General features: G+C 31.0%; 1 pseudogene; it reads left to right on the forward strand.

The window, feature by feature from the left end:
- The first annotated feature begins 8,414 nt into the window (after window positions 1–8,414).
- Window positions 8,415–12,692, forward strand: LOC107480667 (AUGMIN subunit 7-like; annotated as a pseudogene).
- Window positions 12,693–16,254: the final 3,562 nt, after the last annotated feature.

The raw sequence follows: 16,254 nt of genomic DNA on the forward strand, positions 1-16,254 counted from the left end.
AAAGATAAAGTCAGCAATAATAATATTATAAAAAAGTATAAATAGACAATAAAAATACTTAAAAATATGATCAATGAATATGTCGGATGTTCAATTCAATAGATATATATGCAGATGATTATGTTCATTATTTTTAATTTGATGATTATTTTTTTTTATTCGATTTACTCATGCATAATTAACTATAGCTGGATGTTCAATTCATTACGTGTACAAATAGTTATCCTAATATTAAGAATTAAAAAATAATTTGAAATGGAGTGTTTTTTTTTTTTTACTTTATTGAATCAATTCTAGAGTTCATTATTATTGCATTATTTACAAAAATCAATCGCTACATAACAAAATCCTAACATTATTGAAGCTAGGGAGGGACCATAAGCAGATATAGATAACACGCATAAGTTAAAGCTACGGAACTAGGTAGCTTTATTATTCTTGTTATTTTCTAAATGAACGTTTATTAATTGTAACGGGCACATCTCCATAATCTCAACGTTACCTTCACCATCGGCTTCCAAGTCTTCCAACAAATCAGTTATCTTAATTGTGTATTTTACCGTTAAGCCCTTGGCAGTTGGAGCATGTGAAACATTCACGAAGCTTCTCATGGAATGGGAACATCCATGTATTCATACCCTAGCTTTGACGAGTCAAGGAAATCTTTGACAGGAGTGTTGAGAGTATTAAAGATCAAGATCAAGAAGAGCCAAGATTAGCAGGTAGTTAGAATTTGGTTAGTATTTTAGTTTTACACTTGATGTGCAGCTGCTCAATATATATCCCTGTCTTGTGTAGCTTAGAGTGGCAATTAATATAGTCTTGTATCTCAGATTCTCTCTTTCAAGATTAAGATTATTCAGTTTGCTTTTCTTCTAGCTAGTTCTTAATTCTTTCAGTTCTCCTTTGTTGTTTCTTATACTGCAAGTTATTGCAGAGTTTTGTTAAGGTTCATCGATCAGTTTCTTCACAAGGAGGTCATTGGGTTTGAGTAAGTGACTAAGCCTAATGAATCTTTGTTGCTAACTTCAAATTAAATATATTATCTATTATATATCTCTAATTTTACATCCAAAATATATCACATGTCACTTTTTTATTATAATTGGAATCAAATCTTTTCCTCTAAAATTAAAAAATTCTCCTCTCCTACCAAAATGTGTCACATATCACTTTCTCATTGTAATTGAAATTAAATATTTTCCTCCAAAATTAAAGAATTCTTCTCTTATCCTTATTAATTTTACAACCAAAATATGTCACATGTCACTGCTTCATTGCAATTAATATTAAATATTTCCCTCCAAAATTAAAGAGTTCTCCCCTCCTCCATCTTCCTTTCTCTATTTCTCTCATTCTTTCAACCACTCTATCTATTTTATATATCGTCAATGACTAATTACTAATTTGACAATCAAAATGTGTAACATGACATTCTTTAATTGTATTAAAATTAAATTAAAAGATTAAAATTGAAATTGAAATATACCTAGATTATGTATCATATATTACTATCTAATTTAATAATCAAATGTGTCACATGACACTCTCTTATTAAAATTGAGAAAAAAATATTTTTTTAAATTAATAAACTCCCTTCCTAAATTCTCTCCTCTACCTCTCTCCATCTTTCTATTTCTCTCTACTATCTTTATTCTATATGTAATTTATATTTTATATCATCAATAATTTAACAAATCAAAATATGTCATCCGATATTTTTTTACAATTTAAATATTTTTCTTTCAAAATTAACAAATTCTCACTCTCACTCTCATTCTTCATCTTTATCTTTCTCTCTCTTTTTTCTCATTCTCTATTTTTTCTATCTTTCTGTTCTACAGAAAACAAAATTAACAAAATAATATAATTCAAATAAAAAATATTATTATTATTATTATTTACATAATTTTTTAGTTTTTTATTTAGTTTTAAATTTTTATCGCTTATCTTTCTAATTTATATTTTTATTTTTTCTTTTTTCAAATATTTATTACATATAATTCGAAGAGAATACTAATGTTATAATTAAAAGTTAGAATCAAGATTCAATTGTTTTAAAAAAATTAATTTTGAGTTAATTTTATAACTATCAGTATAATTATTTTATACTAATATCTAATTATATTTTTATATATAGACTTTTTTATATAAAAATATTAATTAAAAATCTTATTATTTGATTTTTTTTATCTACAAATATCTTGATTTTCTTAGTTAGAGACTTTTGTTAACCTACGATTTTTGTTGTAAAAGTAATTTAATTTTATAAATCTTTTATAACATACATAATCTATACTATCAAAATAAAATAGACTATAATTTAAAAAAATATATTTCTATAATATTATTACGAATAAAAATACTAGTAGCATTCTAAAACAAAACACGCATGTGAAAGTCACCAATAAATTTGTTATCCCAATTGTGTATTTTACGGTCATGTCCTTGGCAGTTGGAGCATGTGAAACACCAAACTTGACATCGACAATACTGGTGTGAATACAAACCCTGCTTAGGTTATCTTCCTTGCTACCGCTAGGAATGTTACCTTATGTCTTGTTCCACTTCAAATCAAAGAGAACAGGTGGCAGATGGCTGGCATTCCTCTTAGCATCATAGAGATTAGAGAAGTGATGTTGTGTCAACGAAGATGTCAGGGATGTACATGCCATGGGAAGGGAAGAGCAAACGTGCTATACTGCTTGCTTATTACTTGTGGCATTCAAGTGTTGGTACTAGCTATAGTGCATGCATGTGTAACATATCACTCTTCTTACACTGCTCCTTCGTACCTACACAAGTTACTATGTTTTCTTCTCATCAAGTATTTACTTTTCTATATTACTATTATAATTTATAAGTTTATTATTATTTTTAATTTAAATTCAAAAAATATCAATAAAATCAAATCTTAAATTCTAAACTAAATTTTAATCTTAAATTCTGAAACAAAACTAAAAAAATAAATGGCACAGAATAAAATTATTCATTTACTCTCATAATACAGGAAATTTTCAAGGTCTATGTACCATGATTCTGGAAAACAAACTAAACTGACCGGTCGGACTAATTCAATTGTAAATCAACTTTTTTTGCGGTTCAATTTAACATTTAAAACGGTTAAATTATAAAATGAGGAGTGTTAGGAAGTCAACAACTTTTGTAATTTATAGTTATCAAATAATCATCAATGATATTTTTAATGGTGTGAGATTTCATCTAATGCTATAAAATTACTCACTTTTCTTTTGTTAGTTACATACTGGACATAATTTAATAAAATTGCTGCTTCCTAAATTTTTCTTTATAAAATCACTCGAAATTATTATTAAATCAGCTAAGAATTAGTCATTGAACTGAATCGAAACTCAACTCAACCGATTCTCTTAAAACAACGTCATTTTATGCTTTACTAAAGAAAAGAATGTTTTCTTCTTTTTCTCCAGCAGCGACGCACCGCAGGTTCCCACTTCTCTTCTCCTCATTCATATAGAGCACCCTACCCCCCAAAACACAAATCTTAGGTTACTCTCCCACCACCACAAGGATCTCACTCAGTGTCATTATCTATTGCGCTCAGACACCACCATGTCTTTGTCCGGTCATCCGCAGCTCCATATTTCTTTTTCATTCACCAATCAATGCGTCTTTTTCGAACTCGCTGTTAGTCACTGGTCTTCGTCTGTTCAGCCACTCATCTATTGCATCCATCGCGCTCATGTGCAACCGTCCTAGTCTGGAAGTTGTGGTCGAAGTCTCCAACCCCTCTCCTCATTCACCAAGCGTAGTTTCTTTCTCGAACTCATCGTCCACTATCTGTTCTTCATTTTCTCAGTCGTACTTTTGCTGCCATCCGTCGTTCTACTTGTCGCTTAGTCTTTGTCTTTACTGTGCTTCTATTTTTTGCTGAAACGACTCAGAAAAAAGGCAATAACTTCTTCTTTTTCTTTTCGTTCAATTTTTTTTAGGGAAAAAGACATATAGGTCCCCGACTTTTTAAATTTTTGACAAATACATCCCTGACAAAATGTAAATACAAAAAAGTCCCTGACTTTAACAAACGGAGGACAATTTAGTCATTCCGTCTATTTTCTCTCATACACCAAACGGAACTGGCTGACGTGGCTGAAACGGTGTCCAGGTGTCCGTTACGGTGCCACGCTGGAAGGGGAATAAAGTTCGAAGGACAAATAAGTCCTTGACATCATTTTACAAATAAAGTTAGAAGGACAAATAGGTCTTTGAGAATTTTTTTTTTCAAAATTAATAACTCCTTTCCTAAATTCTCTCATCTACCTCTCTCCATTTTTATATTTTTTCTACTATTTTTACTCTATATATAATTATATTTTATATTAGTAATTTGACAAATCAAAATATGTCATTTGATATTTTTTTAAAATTAAAATATTTTTAAATGTAAAAACATACACATTAAATTATTTTAAATTTTAGATAACGAATGTTAAAATTAATTATTAATAAAAAATTAGACTTTTTCATATAAAAATAATAACTAAAAATTTTATTATTTAATTTTTTATCTGCAGATATCTTGGTCTTCTTAGTCAGAAATCTTTGTCAACTTATGACTTTTTTGTAAAAGTAGTTTGATTTTATAAATTTTTTGTGTCATGCATAATTTATACTATTAGAACAAAGTGAACTATAATTAAAAAAATTATTCTTGTAATGTTATTATGGATAAAAATACTAGTTCTAATATAATACACAAATATACTAATGCTAACTTAATACATGAATGATGCACAAATAAACTAATGCTAACTTGATGCATAAACGAACTGATGCTAACTAATGCCACTGATATGATGAAAACTGAACTAATGCAATTTAACAAATTTTAATATAATACACAAATGCACTAAAACTGAACTAATGCAATTTAAGAAAAAAAATAGGAACAGAACAAGCCCAATTTCTGTAATTTTAATACAAATAATTTAAATTGCAGAATACAACAAGTTAACTAGATTTCAAAATACAAGTATAATTTTATAAACTAAATTTCATAATAGAAACATAATAGAAGCATAATGAAAAAAAAATTCTCAAGGACCTATTTGTCCTTCGAACTTTATTTGCAAAATGACGTCAAGGACTTATTTGTCCTTCGAACTTTATTCCCCTTCCAACGTGGCACCGTAATGGACACTGGACACCGTTTCAGCCACGTCAGCCAGTTCTGTTTGGTGTATGAGAGACAAATAGACGGAAGGACTAAATTGTCCTCCGTTTGTTAAAGTCAGGGACTTTTTTGTATTTAAATTTTGTCAGGAATGTATTTGTCAAAAATTTAAAAAGTCAGGGACTATCTGTCTTTTTCTTTTTTTTATTGTTTGCTCATAACTTTGATTTAATGATTTTTTTATTCAACTAATTTTTTTTTTGGAATTCTAGTCTTTATTTTTTCTATTCTTTGTTTTTTATGGATTTTTAAATTTGAATCATTGAATGGTTAATTATGTTTGTATATTGTATTATATTCTGTTTTGCGTTTTGGATTAAATCATTGAATGATTAGTTGATTTAGTTTATTGGTTAATTTTTATTAAAATTGTCCTGATTTAGTTGATTTAGTTCACTGATTAATTTTAATATTGACATTTTATATTCAGATTATTTTTTGTTATTTAATTTTTGAATTTGTACTTTTATAATATGATAAAATTTTAGTTTATGACTATAATTATATTTTATTAAATCAATAAACCGATATCTTACATAATAGCAAACAGCGTTCTTTATATTTTTTTTGGTCTTTGGTGGATTTAGCGTTCGAGGAATAACGAGATCTTTCATCCTCACAAGCATTAGACCATAGATAAGGTGATTGGTATGGCTTTGTCTTTGAAAAAAGAGTTCCGAAATATTTTTGAATTACAACGACTATCTATCTCCTCCACCATTAGTGTCTCTTGGATTCTCCCCTCAGCGGGTACCTTTAAGATTAATTGTGATGCTAGCTATACTGACAATAGTGCTCGAGTTGGTTTTGCTTGTGTTAGCAGAGATTGAAAGGGAAGGTAGCAACGAGGCCGTTTGGGAACAATTGAAAGTCGTAGCATTTTGCAATGAGAGTTGTTTGCTATTTGGAGAGGCTTTCTTTTAGCATGTGACTCGGAACAAAGAGACATTATATGTAAGACAGACTGTATGTAGACTTTTACTATTGTCAATAATTTACAGGATTGCTCTGGGTTTATTGACCCTTTGGTGTTCAAAATCCGAGATATCATGTCTTAGAAATGACGTGCTGATCTCCGGTTGATCTTGAGAGATGCAAATACAGTAGCAGATATCATAATAAAAACTACAATGAAAACATTTTCTCCCCAAGTGAAGCTCCCACTGCCTTGGAGAAATTTGATAAACAGTTCGTTTTTTGTTTATTTTTTCTTTATTAGTTGTTGTTTATTTTTTTTAAGTCACAAAAAAAATCAATAAACTGATAAATTAATAACTAAAATAGTCCCATAACTTATCCAATTTTCGAAACCTTGCTATGTATTTATTCAGGAAATAAAAATACATGTGCACCGTGATTTCGTTACCAAAGTAAAAAATAAAAAAATTTATTTCTACCATTTTAAAATGTTAGCTAGTGTCCATTTTACTTGCTAAATTGTTTAACTAAAATATACTATGTATTTAAAATTTATTAAATTATTAACTAAATAAATACAAAACTATCATTTACTATATATATATATATTGCATATATTTAATAAAATAATTAATTAATCATAGTAATAAAATAATTATTGATGGTTTTTAATGGTTAAAAAAAGGGGAATTAAATTCACTACTAGAAAACTAGTTATTACAGACAGATATTTCTGACGGATTTTATCCCACGAAAATATAGACAAAATTTTAGAGGAATTTTTTTTGTCGAAAAACAAAAGAATGAATTAGCATAAATTACAGACGGAAAACGAAATCCGTCGATAATTCTGTCGGTAAAATTAATTTTTTTGTGGGAAATAGTTACAGACGAAAAATTCGTTTGTAATTCAATAGACAAAATGCTGCATTTTATTAAATTATTACAGACAGCAAATCTGTCTATAATTTAAAATTTTCCGTCGAAAATATTAAGTTAACCCTAGTTTTATCCCTACCCTCTCGATCCATTCACACTCCACACAAATCAAATGAGTCTCTCCGTCACCAAGTTGCTTCTTCTCTCCGTCGCTCCAGCTTCTTCCGCCACTGTCGCCGCCGCTCGCGTCGCAGGATCTATCTCTGTCATCCCTTGCGTCGCACGGGCTCCCTCCACCGCCGCTCTTGTCGCGTCTGCAGCGATTCATGAAACTCATCTCAACTCGGTGGAAACTCAGTGGTTATTGTTGAATGGCGAAGCTTGAAGCGAAGCTCGGAATGATAGTTGACTCCGTTGGTAACTTCTTCTCCGGCAAAGACCAGCTTCTCCACTAACCGAATCAAATCGAATCAAACACTTTATATATAGGGTTGCATAGATCTTTAATCTTTTGATCTATTTGCACTCCACTAACCAGGTTAGCCCTAACTACATCCCTTGTTTCTCTTGCTAATTTTTCATTCCAAATACGTTATTGTGCAGTGTCTTGCTTTGGTCTCAAAATTCGGTTTGAAACAGTGCCGATTAGTGGTTAATTGCTATCAATTTTGTATAGTTGAACATATCTCGAAAAAAACCGTTTAATTTTCTAAATATGAGAAGTTAAAGAGGGCCAAATATAATTGGAATGCTTAGAAAAAGTAGTTCTTGTTTTTTTAAGACTCTCAGGGTTTTCTGAATTCAGCATTGTGAAATGGTGATCCTTTGATTCTGCCATTACTGTTATGCTAGGCGAGCTAGTTAATTCATATATAAATTTGATTCACAATATTTAGATATTTTGAGCAGCTTTTGGAAACGAAAGCCTATATAAGGAACCAGCTCCAGATTGCTATAGCATGTTTATATTCATTCTAGTTTAGCAGCAGTATAGTAGTGACGTGAACTTCTGCTAGTGAAACTATAAACACTGAATAAAGAATGATCGGACTTTTCAGATTGAATTTATTATATTTAGATGCAATGAATTTGAATTATTATATTCTTTGGTTTGTTTAGAAGGCTTTCCTAACAATTTCAAGAGCCATAATCCTACTTTCTAGTTGTAATGATGCTTTCTTTCACGCAGATTTGAAGAGCTCAAATTTTTTAAAAGATATTTATCCAATTAGTGGGTAGAAGAGAAGACTGGTGGTCGAATACCTGCATCCATTGTTGCTTTTGTTTCCATTGAACTCTTTGTTCCTCTATTGATACAGAACTTCCCAATTCTGCTTCAAATTCGAGTGATCAATTAATCGATCCTCTGTTTTTTCATTTTTTCACCCTCCAGGTTGAAATTGAAATGCAGAGAAAAGCAGTATTTCCGTTGAGGGATGCAAAAAGCGGCAATGCAACCCAGATGAAGGCTCTGTGTGGCGAGAAAACTTTGGTGAAGCTTTACATAAGGTATTCTGTATACAAGTTTATCTGTTCTTGGATGCATCTATATGAAATTCATTAGGTTTTTACAGCATGAGTAAGTTGTTATTATGATCTGAACCCTTAGGGGGTTGTTGATCAGTCTCTAAAAATCATATAAGCTGAGGTGTTTGGTGCGGTATTTTACAACTCACAACTAACCGGCAAGTGCACCGGGTAGTACCAAGTAATACCTTACGTGAGTAAGAGTTGATCCCACGAGAATTGATGGATTAAGCAACAGTTATTGAGTGATAGGCTTAGTTAGGCAAGCAGAAGAGAGTGTTTTGGTATTCAAAGAGCATTAAATAGTATATTAAGAATTTCAGAAAGCAAGCAGCAATGAGTTGGGAATAAAATATGGAGAAAGCAGTTAAGGTTTCAGAGTTATCTATTCTTCCGGATTGATTTTTTTTACTAACTATTTTAGTCATGCAAGATTTAATTCATGGCAAACTATATGTGACTAGACCCTAATTCCTTAGACCTTCATAGTCTCCTCTAAAATTCATTAACCGCCAATTTCTTGGTCAATTAATTCCAATTAGAGGGTAATGATTAATTTCTAGTTTATATGCCACAAGAATCCTAATTATCCAAAAATAAGGGGATTATATGTCACGTATCCCATTAAATACAAATAATTAGAAATTCAAGATAATATGTTTTCAAGCTGTTGTTTAAGTAAAGAGCTTTTTCAAGTTTTACAAGAACTCAATTAGAACATGGGTCATACCTCCGTTCCACCCAAATTCATAAAATAAAGAATGAAAATAATTATTGAAATATAAATCAAAACATGAATTAAATTAGAAAGATCAAACGAATCAATCCATACAAATAGACAGAGCTCCTAACCTTAACAATGGAGGATTAGTTGCTCATGGTTCAGAGTCAAAAACTAGGATTGTAAATTGGAATGGAATAATGTTGTGTTGGAATAACCCTGTTGGCATTCCTTTTATAATTAATCCTTATTAATTTAAAATCTATCTAAAATAATATCTTTTCTTAAACATAAGATTTGAATTTAAATTTGAATTAATTAACAAGTCTTCAGCTGATGGGTGGGGACCACTTGTTTTGTCCATTATGCAGCTTCTAATATGTGTTTTTTGGGCTAGAAACTAGGTCAAAACAGCCTAGAAATTGCCCCCAACGTTTTCTACATTTTCTGCACGTGGCGCATGTCACGCGTACGCGTTGCTGGTCTTCTTCGCAAGTCACGTGGATGCGTCGGTCACGCAAACGCGTTGCTGAGCAAATCTTCAATTCACGCGTACGCGTCAGTCACGCGCACGCGTCGCCATGGATACCTCCAAATCATGCGTATGCGTCGCTCCCCGCTGCCATCTCCTTTGATTCTTGTGCTGCAGAAACTCCATCAAATCTAGCCGAATGCTACCTAAAATAAACAGTATTGCACAAAACTTAAAATAGCATCCATAGTGGCTAAAATATAATTAATTCTTGATTAAACTCAACAAATTAGATGCAAATTCACTAGGAAAAGATAGAAAAGATGCTCATGCATCAGTGTTCCTTTGTGAGTGCAGTATGGACTTTTTTGTTAGTTTAGGAGACTTAGTCTTGGCATGGATTTGATAACCAAGCTTAATATTGGTTATATTGGGTGGACTTTGCCTGGCCAGGCTCTACAACAGCATTTGTGGTGTTGAAGTTCTCCTTCTTTTGTTTGTTTGCAGGAACTAGATACAGAAATTTCCTTGCTTAGCCTTAGCTAAGTCCTCTTTCACAGTGTTAATAATGTTAACATGCTTTAGCCTATGTAATGCGTTATTTACTAAATCTTTTGTGTTGATTTCTTGGCTATTTAACAAGATATTGCATTTGGTCCTCGTAATTGCAAAAGTCTATTAGGTGCTAAGTCACTTTTTTCTCAACAAAACTTACAAAGGGACGTCCTTGATCGTGATGATGAGACAGCTAGAATTCAGTGTAAGTATTGTCATTGTCATTACTCAAAATTTTTGAAATGGTTACTAATTACTCATTATCCAAGCTATCTTTGTGACTACTTTGTGATTTCAATGTATTGTTTAAATATATCTTTGTGACTACTTTGTGTCAATTTCATGCAGATTAGGAACTCTTTACTTCTACATTTAGTGGTAGTCATTTTTTATTTAAATATTCAGTGGTTGTTTGCTTGTGACTTGCTAAACTTCATTTTGAACAAATTTATCTTCCTTGCTTCTTCTGGTTGTGTCTTTTTTCAAAATTTTGGTTCTTATGATTTGCAGATTTGACAGAGATTGCTAAGTTTCTGGGTATTACGACTATTGTAGATACAGAAGCCATTCAGGTTAGTCATTTTGATGTTTTGTATTTATATATGTAGCTATAAAAAGCTCAGAACAGTTGCTTGCTCCTGTATGCATGCTAATGTGTTGCTTTTAAATTTCTTTATTTTTTGTTGTTATAAGAAGCTTCTGGAGTTTTTGGTAGTATAATGTTCTGTTATTTTTATATTTCTTTTTTTCATTGTATTCATTGCTTAAAGATAACTTAATTATTCTGTTCCTTATTTTTTTTTCTTATCCTTTATTCCTTGTCTCTTCATTTGCACATACCTTCTTTTAGTTTTTTTGGTAGAAAGTTCACTTTTCGATTAGTTTCTGTTATTGTCTTTGTTCACATCGAATTCTATCTAGTGTTTATGGGATACCTATTGAAGTATTGACTATTCTTTTCTTAACAAGCATTTGAGTAGGTAGATACAGTATAGTGTGAATTTTAATTTTTCTGATTATCCTATGATGTCTTAATTGTATTTCAGCTAACATCATATTTCTTGTCTTGATTTTGGGAATGAGTTATTTTGAGCTAAGTGCTGAAGGCAGAAAGAACCACAAACAATTAAGTGACAAGGTACAAATTCAATTGATGGAAAACAAAAAAAAATCATTTTTTCTATCATATTATGTGGCTTAAAGTGCCATCAAAGATAGATAGAATTGTTATAAGCCATCGACTTAGAGAACTATGAGGCATGGCCAATTCAAGGATTAGGGTAAAATCAGTTGGTGAGATAAACATAAAAGTTTTTTGGCCAGTTCTGGCTCATTATGTATCTAACCCATAGTAAAATTTCTAGAAAAGCATATCTAATCTTTGAAGTTTTATATGAAGAGATTATTCTAGCACTAGCATGTTAAGATAGAAATCTCGTTTCCAGGTATTTTTATTATGCTTCCCTTAGAGCTTCTTATCTGCCCACTTTTAATGATATAATCTAGGATGAAGATTTTCTTTTGTCCAAGTTTTATCTGCTATGCTTTGTTGTAATATTCATGCATGTCATGGTTATCATGTCTTTTTGAAACTGGTAAATGTTAGGCATATTTGTAACAGGGACATGGAAGCTATGAAAATTGTATTGAGATGCTTCGTCTTATTGTAGATCTCATGGAGGCAACTATCTATGCTGATAATTCAGAATGGAGATTGTTACTAGTTAAGTGGTATTTTTTTCTTTTTTCAGTTATTATTGTTTGCACATATTGAATTGACTTACATTTGCTTTACATTCTGTTTCTGGTGGTGTTGATGAGCAGGTAGCCAAGGATACACAATTGATAGATTCCATTCCATTGCTGAAAATCAATCCCAGATATTTTTAGAAAAATGTAAATTGTGCAGATTCAGTCCATATATCCATTGTAAAGGATTGCTTCCTTTAGTTTTTCTATAAATTACTTATCTTCATATTCAGTGATTACTAATATAGCAACAAATCTTAATTTCAATCATTTTCTAGTGTGCTTTTTATCTAAGGTCACCACTATAGTAACATTCTGTTTCTTTTAATCAAACTTCATTCAGGCCAGTAGTTTCCGAGCTCGAGGCAAAACTTTCTGAAGAGTCAAAAATTTGTTGAATCTTCAACAAAAGGTGGATGAATTAGCATCCAAGGTACAGAACATTTTAATGCACTTCTTGTCTTTGGATAGGTGTAGAAATTAATCAGCAGTTTGAAATCTTCTATCCGTTGTTTCTGCTTCCATGCTTATTAATTTTCACCTAGTAATGTCTTTTATTTTTTATTCATAACTGAATCAAGCCTATGATAATCCTGTTTTATTTCTTGAGAGAGAGAGAGAGAAAGTTAACAATATATCTCGACATATTTCAACACTAATAATCACCCTCAAACATTACTTAGCATTTCTGATTCTTCCTGTCAATAGTAGCACTGAGTTTCACTTTTGAGAACTCATTATAATTTGGCTTCTTCCTGAATGTGAATCAGCATTGACAGTCTTGAATCGTGATCTTAGAATTCTCTCGGCTTCCATCGCCCGTGAACAGGGAGAGAAGATGAGCATTTGATGAATTAATAGTAGGAGAAATGTGATCTTCTTGTGCAAACTGCATAGTGTTCATATTGCATTGAAATCAGAATAACTATCTTATCATACTAGAATTTAAAAATGTAAGTTTTTTCTGTTGAAGGTACTAAATGAGATGGTAAAAAAAAGATGAGCATAAATAAATTTATTATACACATAGTATATGATAGGATATAATAGTAGTAAGTAGTATTGTTTGATCTATCTATATGATAGGGTGTAATAATATTCCTGTAGTTAGTTACTTTTGTTGAAAAATATTTAAATGCAAGTGTTTCAGAATTTGACTTTTTCTTACTAAGGGGGTCACCTTCTTTCCTGCACTAAATCTTAAACCCTGTAAAGTTTCTCGGGCAGGCAGTAACAACTTTTCAAACTTGATTTTATTCAAAAAAAGGTGCTGCCAAGAATTGAACAGTAGACCACTTACTCATGGAAGCTTCTTGTAGGGATTGCAGTCCCGCTCTTTACTATAATTGGGTTGTTGCTGATTCTATGGCGTTGCAAAACAAAACGCGGTATTATTCTTTACTCAAATTTAGAACCAAAGAATTGCAGTGTATACTTTGGGATCCCTGTCTTTTCCTATAAGAATCTCCTATAATGCAAAATAAAAGATAAAATATGTAAATGCGTATACTTCATAATATATAATAATAAAATTATGATTTATTTGCCTATACTTGCTCACAATACTCCTTTTTTTTTCTTCAAATTTTCAGGTTAGCCCACTCAATGATATTGATAAATAGTAAATACATACCTATTGTTTATTAGATTTTAGAATGCTGATACTCAATAATTTACATCAATTAATCAAATAATACTATTATAAATTGCAGTGTCTAAGCAACTATTGATAGGTATAAGAAATCATGTTCAGATTCATCTGGTGCTCGATCTGCTTCCGAGATTAATGCTCAGGTATATGTATAGAATATATTATTTTATATATATTCCATGATAGCCATAATTATCATTATATTAATTAAATTACATTATATTTTGCAATATTACCAGCAAAAAATAGAAAAGTTGTGTGCCCAAATTAGTAACCTGCAGAATAACAAATTTTGAATGCTATTGGAAGTTTGAGACGGATATTTCAGCATTTCAATCAAAAATAGAAAGATTCAATAAATTTCGATCTAGATCCATCAAATTTGCCTCCATGAAGCAAAGAAGCAGTGTCAAGGATGATGTTGAATTGAAGAATTAGAATATGTAAATTTCGGTCTAGATTCAGCAAATTTGACTCCTACATGTCTCTTTTTATATTTCTTGATTTGGTTACAGAATTACAATGTAAATATTAATATTTTAATTTGTTTATGACTTGCTTGTTTATAGTACTTTTTTTTTAGTTTGATAATACGATAAATTTGTTTATTTTTTGAAATATTATAAATATTTGAATACAAATTAGATAAAAATTTGTATTAAATTTATATTTATTTTGTATGAAAACAAGTTTATTTTGTAATTAGAAAAAAAAAAAATCTATTTTACCTTACTGACGGATTTACAAACGGATTTTCTGTCTGTAATCAGAGTGTGAAATGATTTTTCAAAGTTCAAATTACAGACAGAAAATCTGTCGAAAACTCCGTCTGTAATTACAGACGGAAAATCCGTCTGAAAATCTGTCTGTAATTACAGATAGAAAATCTGTCTGAAAATTCGTCTGTAATTACAGACGAAAAATCCGTCTGTAATTACAGACAAAAAATCCGTCAGAAAGGTCGTCGTGTTCGGGAAATGGATGGAGAATTTACAAAGAAAAAATCCGTCGGTAATTTTTTGACGGAAAAAATCCGTCGATAAATTATTTCCGACGGGGCTTTACAGAGGGACAAAATCCGTCGGTAATTTCGTTGATAACTAAAAAGCCGTCTGTAATAAAGACTAAATCTGCCTGTAAATCTGTCTGTATTAATCTATTTTCTAGTTGTGATTTTGGCCTCCTTTTTATTTTACTTTCAATTTTGAATTTAGTTGAGATACAATGAACTGAAAACTAGAGACACAGTAGTTTTGTCTCTTGACACGTTAGGAACAAAAAATTGAGTAACACGCAAGGAGAGTAATAAAGAAGAGTTGTAAAATAGTAGAATCAAGAGATACTTTAGTTTTGTCTCCTTTAATGCAGAACCAGAAATAGAGAAGAGAAAAGATAATAACACACAAATGTATCCTAGCTCAGCTACTCAGTGCAATGTAGTCTACATCTAGTCTCCATCACAACAATGACAGAATTTTACTATCTTTAAACAGATTACAATCACCAATTCTCCTTAGGATTCTAACCAATCCTATCTCTGGGACAAGTTCGGTTTCTAACCAAACCAGACTTGACTAGGAACTCACCCTATCTTTTCAACAGCAAAGTGCTAATCCAACTTGTAAGAAAAATTTTCAGGATCATGACAACAAAATAGAAAAATAAACAAATTTTCTGAAATAAACTTAGACTTTTTCTCCAAGTCTAACTCTCTGATTTTTTTCACTCAATGAATTTTACATACAAAACTCACCAATTTACCTTTTACCATTGAAACAAAAAAAGATTAAACTAAGAAAATGAGATACTCAATGAAAACTATGAAGGAGAAGAATAAATAGTTTAGTGAGCTATGAAAAACCAAACGTTGTGTTCTCACTACTTGTCTCAGTCATTGGCGTTCATCACTTTAATACAGGAATAAAGCTTCCTAAGTTTGAAACTTGCTTCAGTACCTTGTTTGACTTCTTCTCCAAAATCAGATGTAGTAGCGACGTTCACAGATGAGAAAGATGGTAAAATCAGTGACCGAATCAGACATGCAATCATACCTTCAATCTTCTATTTCAACCTTTTTCATCTTGCCTCTTGAATCTGGACCCTTTCTTCTTACTTTTGTCCTAATTTTAATTTTTGAACGTTGATTCATAACAGAAAATCGTCATGTTTACTTTATTCATTTTTTTAGATTGGTGCTTGTAACACAGAGAATTTCTTTAGCAATCTTTAATGAAGTACAAATGTAAAAATTTTCTTTTGTGATTTGCTTTTCTGATGTGATCTGATCTTTTCTTTTGCTATAGTCTCTCTGACCTTCTCTTCTTTACTTGGATTTTTCTTTTTCTTTCTTTTGCTTTAGAATTCACGTGGTGTGATGTGAAAGAAAAGGAGAGAGAAGAGAGAGTTCGATTTGATGGCCGAAATATGATGTGTTTCAAATGAAATGAAATTGAATTACCTAGTTATTAACTAAGTGGAGTGAATGAATTTAGACATGAACCACCAATTGGGTTTAGGTTTGATTTTGAGTCAGATTTTTTTCTTTTCTTCTTTGCTCAGATTGCTTGCTT

This window comes from Arachis duranensis, chromosome 3, assembly GCF_000817695.3.
Source record: "Arachis duranensis cultivar V14167 chromosome 3, aradu.V14167.gnm2.J7QH, whole genome shotgun sequence".
NCBI classification, from domain to species: Eukaryota; Viridiplantae; Streptophyta; class Magnoliopsida; order Fabales; family Fabaceae; genus Arachis; species Arachis duranensis.